General features: G+C 41.1%; 8 non-coding genes across 8 annotated transcripts; 6 read left to right on the forward strand and 2 right to left on the reverse strand.

Annotated features, from left to right (window-relative positions):
• The first annotated feature begins 1 nt into the window (after nt 1).
• On the forward strand, nt 2-75 carry trnat-cgu. The gene has a single exon. It is a non-coding gene; the product is annotated as a tRNA-Thr (tRNA).
• An 885-nt stretch (nt 76-960) lies between these two features.
• Nucleotides 961-1,042, reverse strand: trnas-cga. Its single transcript has one exon. It is a non-coding gene; the product is annotated as a tRNA-Ser (tRNA).
• Nucleotides 1,043-2,906: 1,864 nt separating this feature from the next.
• On the forward strand, nt 2,907-2,988 carry trnas-gcu. The gene has a single exon. It is a non-coding gene; the product is annotated as a tRNA-Ser (tRNA).
• A 4,025-nt stretch (nt 2,989-7,013) lies between these two features.
• trnas-cga lies at nt 7,014-7,095 on the forward strand. Its single transcript has one exon. It is a non-coding gene; the product is annotated as a tRNA-Ser (tRNA).
• Nucleotides 7,096-7,963: 868 nt separating this feature from the next.
• trnas-cga lies at nt 7,964-8,045 on the forward strand. Its single transcript has one exon. It is a non-coding gene; the product is annotated as a tRNA-Ser (tRNA).
• Nucleotides 8,046-9,265: 1,220 nt separating this feature from the next.
• On the forward strand, nt 9,266-9,347 carry trnas-cga. The gene has a single exon. It is a non-coding gene; the product is annotated as a tRNA-Ser (tRNA).
• Nucleotides 9,348-11,172: 1,825 nt separating this feature from the next.
• Nucleotides 11,173-11,254, forward strand: trnas-cga. The gene has a single exon. It is a non-coding gene; the product is annotated as a tRNA-Ser (tRNA).
• A 725-nt stretch (nt 11,255-11,979) lies between these two features.
• Nucleotides 11,980-12,053, reverse strand: trnat-agu. The gene has a single exon. It is a non-coding gene; the product is annotated as a tRNA-Thr (tRNA).
• Between the last annotated feature and the right edge of the window lie 74 nt (nt 12,054-12,127).

A 12,127-nucleotide genomic window follows, 5' to 3' on the forward strand; every position in this document is an offset into this window, starting at 1 on the left:
TGGCGCTGTGGCTTAGCTGGTTAAAGCGCCTGTCTCGTAAACAGGAGATCCTGAGTTCAACTCTCAGCAGTGCCTTTATTTAAGAGTTTGGACCCAAATACCTCACTCTATGATAGTAATATCAGTGCCACTTTCTTAGTAGTTGGCTCTTTCCAGGGCGGGCACCGGGTTCTAAGCTTTACTGTGCTGTCCAAGCACCTAGGGCAGTCATCAGGGGGGAGAGTTGTAGAGGGCCCGAGGGTAAAGGGGGCCAGGGGGCCCGGCCACGCCACACTTTATTGATTAGTCGGGCCCCCCTGCTTTCTGAGAGCTGCTGACATTGGGAAGGCAGGAGCACAAGGGGAGGTATCTTCTGTCCATTACTTCCCCTTATTGGTCACTGAGTTTAAGTCCTGGTCAGGGATTGGATAGATGAAGTTTGAACTTCTCCTCCAGCTCATTCAATCACCATGCAGCTTTACCGGGACTTGAAATTCTGTAACCAATAAGGGAAGAAAATGCTGTCACTGGAAGAAGATGCAGCCACCTGTGCTCCCCTCCTCCCTTCTGTAGTTGGCAGCTCACTGACAGCAGGTGGGCCACGCTGATAAAGTAAGTGTAACATGGCAGGGACCTCCAAAAGGTAACCCTTTGTGGTGCCTCTTGTGTGGTGGGGCCCTGGGGACCAAATTTTTTTTAAACTTCTGGAGGGGGCAAGTTTTTTTACATTTAAGGGGGGCCCTAGCCACCAATTTTCCTATAACGGGGGCCTGGCCACCAATTTTTTCCCCATGTGCCCCCTACCATTTAGAAAAAATACCATGGTGCTAAGGTTCCCCACCCATTCAAAAAGAACATTGGTGGTCAGTGATTGATGCACTTCTTTGATTACATTTTAATATAATATGGTGCTCAAAGTGTAGTATGAAAAATATCTTGTGGTCTGTATGAAAGTTTTTAATCAAAGTTTCATTTGGTTGTCGCTGTGAACAGGATTTGAACCTGTGCAGGGAAACCCTATTGGATTTCGAGTCCAACGCCTTAACCACTCGGCCATCACAGCCACATGCAAGGATCCATCATCTTAATGACTTGACTACTTTACTGGACTGGAGTGTAGACTCTACATATTATATCATTTTCTATCATATTTTTTTTCTTTTTTCCAAAAGACAAAACATGAGGCCACAATGGGGGCCTTGTGACTTAGATGGGTAAAATATCTGTATCATAAATTGAAGATCCTGAGTTCAGATTGTATGTATGTATAATTATGATGCACTACTACTAGGATATGCAGCACTGTACAAGTACCTTGTGTTAAAAGACACAGTAGTAAGGAAGTCCCTGCCCCGTAGAGCTTACAATCTAAGTGGGTAATAACATACCGCCACAAAATGGAGGGCAAAGTGCACGAAGGTTCGGGCATTGGCCTTTAAAGGGATACTGACATGATTTTTATGGTGTGGTTTTTATTTCAAATGACACTGTTTACACTGCAAATAATTCACTCTACAATATAAATTGTCATTCCTGAACCAGCAAGTGTATTTAATTGTAATATTGGTGTGTAGGTGCATCTCAGGTAATTTTGCCTGGTCATGTGATTTCAGAAAGAGCCTGCACTTCATTATGACAATTTTAGTCCATTCTTTTCTTTTTTGTCAGGGGCACTCCATTGCAGAGCGATCCGCTTCCAATCCAAGATGGCGGTACCCAGGTCTGGACTGAGAATTAAAATAGGCCCTGGTATTTCATGAACACAGAGGCCCAATCAGCCCTCACAGAGGCCCAAAAAACCCCCATCAGCCAACTAAATACTGACTTTCTATGGCACCTTATAGCAGCCCCTCTGGCATTTGCCAGAACCCACAGGTTGCCAGTCCGGACTCGGCGGTACCCATGGTTGCGTAGGGACCCTTATCGTATTTTTCAAAGGAATCAGACTAGGTTGCTCCCTTTCTCCACAACTGTTTAACATCCCTCTTATTTTAATTGTCACTGCCACATTTACTTGCAGTTATAGCTGCACAAGGGGGGTCACACCAAATACTGCGCAAAAGTAAGACAATATTGATTCACTTAGTTTTGCCACACACACACACAGAAATCTTATTGGATCATTATTTTCAATATATACTTGACCAAATATAATACTTTCTGTTTTATTTGTTTAACTAGGTTTTCTCCATCTACTTTTAGGACTCTTTTGAAAATCAGATAATATTTTAGGTCATGTCCACATAGAAATTTTAAAAATTTTTAAAAGTTCACAAAGTTTCAAGCACCACTATATGTCCCATGTGGCCCCCATTAAATTGCTGACTTACTAACAGGTTAGACAGATGTAAAGAGCATTAAATATCCATTCATTCCAGCCTTTATATATTACACTTTTGGCTAACAAACTTATTGAAACATTTTTTTACTCAGTTTTTATTTACATTAAACTGTTCCTTTAATAAGGTACCTAAAAAAAGAGAAGGAATATAAACTAAAACATTGGTGCCAGGGCCCCCTACACATTAAAAACATTGGTGCCCCCTACCATTTACAAAAAAAACACCTTTGTGCTAGGGTCTCAAACCCACTCAAAAAGAACATTGGTGGTCAGGGCCCCCCCCCCCAATTTAAAAAGAAATTATGAAAGGGCCCCCTACAGGTTAAAAAAAATACACCCATACCCATTCATTTCTTCTATTTTTTCTGGAGTAACTTCACCTTTTCATGCTGACATTGCACTTGAAGTTCTGAAATACGCCCTTTTGCAATAATATGCAAGGATGTCACTGTCTTTTCAGTTCGATTTTATTTTTCTGCCTACACATGAGACCATCCTTGTCAACAAATGGATTTAAGTCTCTTATTTTAAAGTTGTCAGACAAGCACCTTCCAGTGTAAACACAGAAGTTTTCTTTATGTAGGTTGACGAGGTGGCCGAGTGGTTAAGGCGATGGACTGCTAATCCATTGTGCTCTGCACGCGTGGGTTCGAATCCCATCCTCGTCGGTGAAGTTTTCTTTGCCCATAGTAAGAGTAGGATAATAGTCTCTAGGAAGGGAATGTGACTGTGGGATAACAGGTATATTAGGGAGAAACGATGTCTATAGTAACAGTGGGATAGCAGGTATAGTAGGGAGAGATGGTGCCTATAGTAACAGTGGATAATAGTCTCTGGGAATGGAGTGTGACTGTGGGATAGCAGGTATAGTAGGGAGAGATGGTGCCTATAGTAACAGTGGATAATAGGCTCTGGGAAGGGAGTGTGACTGTGGGATAGCAGGTATAGTAGGGAGAGATGTGTCTATAGTAACAGTGGATCCTAGTCTCTGGGAAGGGAGTGGGATAGCAGGTATAGTAGGGAGAGATGGTGCCTATAAGAACAGTGGATAATAATCTCTGGGAAGGGAGTGTGACTGTGGGATAGCAGGTATAGTAGGGAGAGATGGTGCCTATAGTAACAGTGGATAATAGTCTCTGGGAAGGGAGTGTGACTGTGGGATAGCAGGTATAGTAGGGAGAGATGGTGCCTATAGTAACAGTGGATAATAGTTTCTGGGAAGGGAGTGTGACTGTGGGATAGCAGGTATAGTAGGGAGAGATGGTGTCTATAGTAACAGTGGATAATAGTCTCTGGGAAGGGAGTGTGACTGTGGGATAGCAGGTATAGTAGGGAGAGATGGTGTCTATAGTAACAGTGGATAATAGTCTCTGGGAAGGGAGTGTGACTGTGGGATAGCAGGTATAGTAGGGAGAGATGGTGCCTATAGTAACAGTGGATGATAGTTTCTGGGAAGGGAGTGTGACTGTGGGATAGCAGGTATAGTAGGGAGAGATGGTGTCTATAGTAACAGTGGATAATAGTCTCTGGGAAGGGAGTGTGACTGTGGGATTGCAGGTATAGTAGGGAGAGATGATGCCTATAGTAACAGTGGATAATAGTCCCTGGGAAGGGAGTGTGACTGTGGGATAGCAGGTATAGTAGGGAGAGATGGTGTCTATAGTAACAGTGGATAATAGTCTCTGGGAAGGGAGTGTGACTGTGGGATAGCAGGTATAGTAGGGAGAGATGGTGCCTATAATAACAGTGGATAATAGTCCCTGGGAAGGGAGTGTGACTGTGGGATAGCAGGTATAGTAGGGAGAGTTGGTGCCTATAGTAACAGTGGATAATAGTCTCTGGGAAGGGAGTTTGACTGTGGGATAGCAGGTATAGTAGGGAGAGATGGTGCCTATAGTAACAGTGGGATAATAGTCTCTGGGAAGGGAGTGTGACTGTGGGATAGCAGGTATAGTAGGGAGAGATGGTGTCTATAGTAACAGTGGATAATAGTCTCTGGGAAGGGAGTGTGACTGTGGGATAGCAGGTATAGTAGGGAGAGATGGTGCCTATAGTAACAGTGGATAATAGTCTCTGGGAAGGGAGTGTGACTGTGGGATAGCAGGTATAGTAGGGAGAGATGGTGCCTATAGTAACAGTGGATAATAGTCTCTGGGAAGGGAGTGTGACTGTGGGATAACAGGTATAGTAGGGAGAGATGGTGTCTATAGTAACAGTGGATAATAGTCTCTGGGAAGGGAGTGTGACTGTGGGATAGCAGGTATAGTAGGGAGAGATGGTGCCTATAGTAACAGTGGATAATAGTCTCTGGGAAGGCAGTGTGACTGTGGGATAGCAGGTATAGTAGGGAGAGATGGTGTCTATAGTAACAGTGGATAATAGTCTCTGGGAAGGGAGTGTGAGTGTGGGATAGCAGGTATAGTAGGGAGAGATGGTGCCTATAGTAACAGTGGATAATAGTCTCTGGGAAGGGGGTGTGACTGTGGGATAGCAGGTATAGTAGGGAGAGATGGTGTCTATAGTAACAGTGGATAATAGTCTCTGGGAAGGGAGTGTGACTGTGGGATAGCAGGTATAGTAGGGAGAGATGGTGCCTATAGTAACAGTGGATAATAGTCTCTGGGAAGGGAGTGTGACTGTGGGATAGCAGGTATAGTAGGGAGAGATGGTGCCTATAGTAACAGTGGATAATAGTCTCTGGGAAGGGAGTGTGACTGTGGGATAGCAGGTATAGTAGGGAGAGATGGTGTCTATAGTAACAGTAGATAATAGTCTCTGGGAAGGGAATGTGACTGTGGGATAGCAGGTATAGTAGGGAGAGATGGTGTCTATAGTAACAGTGGATAATAGTCTCTGGGAAGGGAGTGTGACTGTGGATAGCAGGTATAGTAGGGAGAGATGGTGTCTATAGTAACAGTGGATAATAGTCTCTGGGAAGGGAGTGTGACTGTGGATAGCAGGTATAGTAGGGAGAGATGGTGCCTATAGTAACAGTGGGATAATAGTCTCTGGGAAGGGAGTGTGACTGTGGGATAGCAGGTATAGTAGGGAGAGATGGTGCCTATAGTAACAGTGGATAATAGTCTCTGGGAAGGGAGTGTGACTGTGGGATAGCAGGTATAGTAGGGAGAGATGGTGCCTATAGTAACAGTGGATAATAGTCTCTGGGAAGGGAGTGTGACTGTGGGATAGCAGGTATAGTAGGGAGAGATGGTGTCTATAGTAACAGTGGATAATAGTCTCTGGGAGGGGAGTGTGACTGTGGGATAACAGGTATAGTAGGGAGAGATGGTGTCTATGGTAACAGTGGATAATAGTCTCTGGGAAGGGAGTGTGACTGTGGGATAGCAGGTATAGTAGGGAGAGATGGTGCCTATAGTAACAGTGGATAATAGTCTCTGGGAAGGGAGTGTGACTTTGGGATAACAGGTATAGTGGGGAGTAGTGATGGGCGAATTTGTCCCGTTTTCGTCAGTGGCACATATTCGCCGGTGAAAATGCTTCGGTGTCCAAAAACACGAATGCCGGCATTCATTTTTTTGTACGCATTTCCGCAAATTTATTCTCCAGTGGCGAATCATCAGAATTCAGAGCGAATTCGCACCTGGCAAATAGATTCGCCCATGACTAGTAGGGAGAGATTGTGCCTATAGTAACAGTGGGATAATTGAACTTATGCCAAAAAATAATTCTGCCTATTCTCCTTTTCTTATTTTTTTTAATATAAAACATTAATGAAGCATAGCAATTTGTCACTCTCCTGTGATTACCTGAGTTAGTTAAGTAAATATAATGAGATCTGTATATCACCTCTGTCTCCCCTTGGATTCCCAAAGTCTTGCTGTCCAAGTGGAAGTCTGTAGGTCTGACATGGACCTGCTTTAGTGATTGAAGCACTTCTTTGATTACATTTTAATATACAGGTATGGGATCCGTTATCCGGAAACCCATTATCCAGAAAGTTCCGAACTATGGAAAGGTCGTCTCCCATAGATTCCATTATAATCAAATAATCCAAAATTTTAAAAATGATTTCCTTTTTCTCTGTAGTAAGAAAACTACGCACAGGTTCAAATCCTGTTCACAGCAAGATATTTTTAAAAGCGTCATTGTTATAATTAGTGTAGTCTACGTTTCTGCACAGAGAGGGGTAATTATTCCTCATACTTCATGGTTAAGAATAGCTGATGTGGATGTTATACTTGAATAACAAGACATGGAAGTCATACTCACACTTTATAGTGACACAACGAATATGAATAGTCTGAACTAACTGTCACTTTTATTTACAGAAGTTTATTCACAAGAAACTAATCACAACCTTATCTAGTATAGGTCAATCTAAAAACAACTGGACTTGCTGAGTAATCAATGAAGACGTTTCACTACTCATCCGAGCAGCTTCTTCAGTTCAACGTTGAACTGAAGAAGCTGCTCGGATGAGTAGTGAAACGTCTTCATTGATTACTCAGCAAGTCCAGTTGTTTTTAGATTGACCTATACTAGATATACTATGACCTGGATGAATGAAAATCTTCATAGTCTTAATCACAACCTTTTTACATACTGGACGAAAAACAGGAAAAATAAAAAAACGGTGAACAATGGCCAAGTTTTGATTTCACTCTTAAATCCTTATGGATAAATGACCCCACATTGGCTCAAAAGGTTTACAGGTTTGGGAAACCAGTGGGCTGTGATGGCTGAGTGGTTAAGGCGTTGGACTCGAAATCCAATGGGGTTTCCCTGCACAGGTTCAAATCCTGTTCACAGCGAGATGATTTTAAAAGTTTCATTGTTCCAATCAGTGCAATCTAACGTTCTAGAGCGTGGTAATTATTCCTCATACGTCATGGCTGAAGGCCGGATTATGTTAAAAAGATGATGTATTCAAAGGCTTCTTCAGATTCCTTGGACAGGACCATATTTAGTCTGAAGGCCTCCAGTTGGACAGCCCTGGTTTAGATAACAAAGTTCTAATGGTGACTTGTATTTAATGACAAAGGGACCCTCCCACCCATATTAATTGATTAAGACATTTGCTGCAAGAAGCTTTTAGGAAAGTTTCTTACGTTCTCCCCTTGAAACAAAACAGATATTGTCCATATATTGCAATAAATCACAATTTCTTCAGAATTATATATCTAACAAGCATATTCATTAAAATCTACAGCATTTCATTAAGTCTCACCTCTGAGTCTGATCTCCATCAGATGAATATAATCCCTCCAAAGTTAATTGTTTCTGCTAAGATCAGTTGGTCAGTTTGTAGCCACTTAAACAAAATGGGATCTACAAAATGAACACGTCTGTTTTACTGGGGCAGGAACTGAAGTGAGTGGCATAAGATCTATGCAGGTCCTGTGGAATAGGTCAGCACTATTTAAATAGAGTAGTAAATAAGTAATAATAATATCATGAAAACTATAGACATAGGAAAATATTGTTACTCCAGAGGTATTTTCTGGTGGTACTTTCTCATTTAGCTAGAAAACTACATACCAATTCCTCCAACATGTCCTCCTTCTATAATGGTGGCCAACTTCTGATTTCACTCATAAATACTTATGGATAAATGACCTCAAATTATCTCAAAATATTTACAGGTTTGGGGGGACAGGATGGAGTATCTGGATAAATTGAGCTGTGATGGCCGAGTGGTTAAGGCGTTAGACTCGAAATCCAATGGGGTTTCCCCGCACAGGTTCAAATCCTGTTCACAGCGAGATGATTTTAAAAGCTTCATTGTTCCAATCAGTGCAGTCTAAAGGTTGCCATACGACTCGGTCTGTTGGCAGCTTATTGGCCCGTGTATGTGGCCCCCCCGACGGGCTTCCCCGATCGAGATCTGGCCGAAAGTCGTCCAGATCTCGATCGGATGGGACTAAAAATCCGGTTGGATCGTGGCCGCATCTGTTCGTTGATGCGGTCCCACGATCCGACTACCCGTTACCATTTGTTAGGATCCGATTGTTGGGCCCTAGGGCCCAAGATCGGATCAGCCCGATATTGCCCACCTCAAGGTGGGCATATCGGGGAGGGATCCGCTCATTTGGCGACATCTCTCCGTGTATGGCCACCTTAACATGCCGTATAGAGTTGGGCAATCATACTTCATGGTTGTCTGCCCGATTATATTAAAAAGATGATGTACAAAGACTTCTACCGATCTCTTGGACAGGACCATATTCAGCCTCCAGTTGGACAGCCCTGGTTTAGATAACAAAGTTCTAATGGTGAGTGGTATTTAATGACAAAGGGACTTTGGCAGATTGTGCCACATCAGTAATGGTCCTCTAAGCAGTTCTTTCGGGATACTTTAAAATCCTCCTGAGTTTTCATGGTTTTAGTGTGTGGCTATGTTTCATTGCAGTATATAGCCTTTCCTCATGGAGACCACCTTAAAGGATAAGTAAACCATGAAAATAAGTGAATGTAAAATTGATAAGGGGCTATTCTTAGCACTTTTGTCATTTACATTCATAATTTATTGTCTTGATTCCAAGATATTAAGGGATACATGTGCTGTTAATATGAATGAATTTTGTTACAACAGCGCCACCTGCTGGTCAGTTTCCCACCAGTCTGACCACCAAGTAGTCAAGGAAGTTGTCAGGAGAAAGAAAGAGGCTGCTCTGATGTTCTTCTGCTTAGGAAAGATGTGAGAAAGGTTTCTAATTCTTTTCCTAAGCAGAAGAACATCAATATCTTGGAATTAAAAGAAAATATATAAAGAATGTAAATTACAAAGGTTCTTAGAATCCCACCCTCATCAATTTTGCATTCACTTATTTTGAAGGTAACTTATCCTTTAAGCATAAAAAGTGCTGAGAATACAATTTTATTGTAATGGTCAAATTTTGATTTTACCCATGTATTCTTCTTGCTGAATGACCCCCTAATTATCTCAAAAAATTTGTGGCCAAGACCACTCAATACAAGTGGGCTGTGATGGCCGAGTGGTTAAGGTGTTGGACTCGAAATCCAATGGGGTTTCCCTGCACAGGTTCAAATCCTGTTCACAGGATCGAAATCCAATGGGGTTTCCCTGCACAGGTTCAAATCCTGTTCACAGCGAGATGATTTTAGAAGCTTCATTGTTCCAATCAGTACAGTCTAACGTTCTGTATAAAGCGTGGTAAGTGAAGGCCGGATTATGTTAAAAAGATGATGTATGCAAAGACTTCTGCAGATCTCTTGGACAGGACCATATTCAGCCTCCAGTTGGACAGCCCTGGTTTAGATAACAAAGTTCTAATGGTGAGTGGTATTTAATGACAAACGGACCCTCCCACCCATATTAATTGATTAAGGACAATAAGACATTTGCTGCAAGAAGCTTTTAGGAAAGTCCACACCAAACAGAGCTCTTACATATATGTTCTCCCCTTAAAACAAAACAGATATTGCAATAAATACCATTTTCTTCAGAATTATATATATAACAAGCATATTCATTAAAATCTACAGCATTTCATTAAGTCTCACCTCTGAGTCTGATCTCCATCAAATGAAAATAATCCCTCCAAAGTTAATTGTTTCTGCTAAAATCAGTTTGTAGCCAATTAAACAAAATGGGATCTACAAAATGAACACTTCTGTTTTACTGGGGCAGGAACTGAAGTGAGTGGCATAAGATCTATGTAGGTCCTGTGGAATTGGTCATCGCTATTTAAATAGAGTAGTAAATAAGTAATAATAATATAATGAAGATAAAGGCACTGCTGAGATTTGAACTCAGGATCTCCTGATTACTAGACCGGCGCTTTAACCAACTAAGCCACAGTACCACCTTCATGTATAGACCTATAGACATAGAAAAATGTTGTCACTCCAGAGGCATTTTCTGGGGGTACTTTGTCATGTAATAAACTTGAACAATTGGATGGCACTTCTGGAAGGGTTTTATTAAAGCAGTAAGCTGATAACACCTAACGCATTTCGGGTTGGAATCCCTTAATCATAGGCACACAGATAATTGGTCACAGCTGTTCTTTATACATTCTACTTCAGAGGCCCCTAGTGGGCCATTAAAAATGTTACATTGGAAACATATTAAAATTTCTTGAAAAACCAGTGTGAATTGATCTTATTATTCTTCTTGGGTTTTATGGAGGGGAAGTATCTAAATAAAATAATTTGGGGTATCTCATGTATATCTCCATATTGTCTCAATACAAATAGTTTATATCGTGTCTAGAGTTAAGGCCATTACGAACTCTGGTCTCCAATTTTAATATCCAGAATGCTTCTCTAAGATTTAGTTTGTAAATCATATCGCCTCCTGACTGTATGGGATACTTCTTATAACATGCTTCAGATGGCGGCTGTTGGACCTTAGAATCGTGTTACCTGCTGTGGACTTTCTAAATATTTCAGTATTTTCCCCGTGTGTTTGTTTCCTCTGAGTTTGAGGTCCAAAAAATGAATCTCCTCCTTGTGATACTCCAGTGAAAATTGGAGATTATAGTGATTGTGATTCAAATATGTATAGAATCCCTTGATGGATTCCAAGGTGCCGCTCCAAATAAACAACAGGTCATTTGTTATATATTTAATTCTGAAGAAAATGGTATTTATTGCAATAGATGGTCAATATCTGTTTTGTTTAAAGGGGGAGGACATATTTGTAAGAGCTCTGATTGGTGTGGACTTTCCTATAAGCTTCATGCAGCAAATGTCTTAATCTCTTTAATATTATTAATCAATTAATAAAAGTGATAAAAAGTGATGAGAATACAGTGATTAATGGTCAAATCTTGATTTTACCCATATATTCTTCTAAATAAATGACCACCAATAATCCCAAAAGGCTTGGGGGGCCAGGATGAGACTAACCAACCAACAAGTGGGCTGTGATGGCCGAGTGGTTAAGGCGTTGGACTCGAAATCCAATGGGGTTTCTCTGCACAGGTTCAAATCCTGTTCACAGCGAGATGATTTTAAAAGCTTCATTGTTCCAATCAGTGCAGTCTAACGTTCTGCATTGAGTTCAGCAAAGGATTATATTAAAAATATGATATTTACAAAGACTTCTGCAGATCCCTTGGACAGGACCATATTCAGCCTCCAGTTGGACAGCCCTGGTTTAGATAACAAAGTTCTAATGGTGAGTGGTATTTAATGACAAATGGACCCTCCCACCCATATTAATTGATTAAGGACATTACAGGGCAGATTTATTAAGGGTTGAAGTGAAAATTTGAATTTTTAAAAAAAATCTTTGGTCAAAACTCTCCAATTCAAATTGTGAATTATCCACACCAAACAGAGCTCTTACAAATATGCCCTTCCCCCTTTAAACAAAACAGATATTGTCCATATATTGCAATAAATACCATTTTCATGGTCAAACATCTGACCTTTCAGGCAACTATTCAGTTGGTCAGTTTGTACCCACTTAAAGAGATACTGACACCAGAAATTAAACTTTTTTTTACATCTATCGTTATATTGCCTTTGAATTCAACTTATAACTTTGCCATAAAGTATTTGCACAATGCTTTTACATTACCTGTCTGGTGCCCCATGTTCCTGTATGAGGGGGCGGCCGTATTTGTGCAGCAGGAGTCCGTTAGCATTAGAATTTCTAACTGACAGGCTGAGATGGGACAGTATCTAAATAGAGTAGTAAATACATAATAATATAATGAAAATTAAGGCACTGCTGAGATTTGAACTCAGGATCTCCTGTTTACTAGACAGGCGCTTTAACCAACTAAGCCACAGCGCCACCTTGATATGTAAATCTATAGACATAGAAAAATATTGTCACTATAGAGGTATTTTCTGGTGGCACTTTCTCAT

Source organism: Xenopus laevis, chromosome 3S (genome assembly GCF_017654675.1).
Source record: "Xenopus laevis strain J_2021 chromosome 3S, Xenopus_laevis_v10.1, whole genome shotgun sequence".
In the NCBI taxonomy this organism is placed as follows: domain Eukaryota; kingdom Metazoa; phylum Chordata; class Amphibia; order Anura; family Pipidae; genus Xenopus; species Xenopus laevis.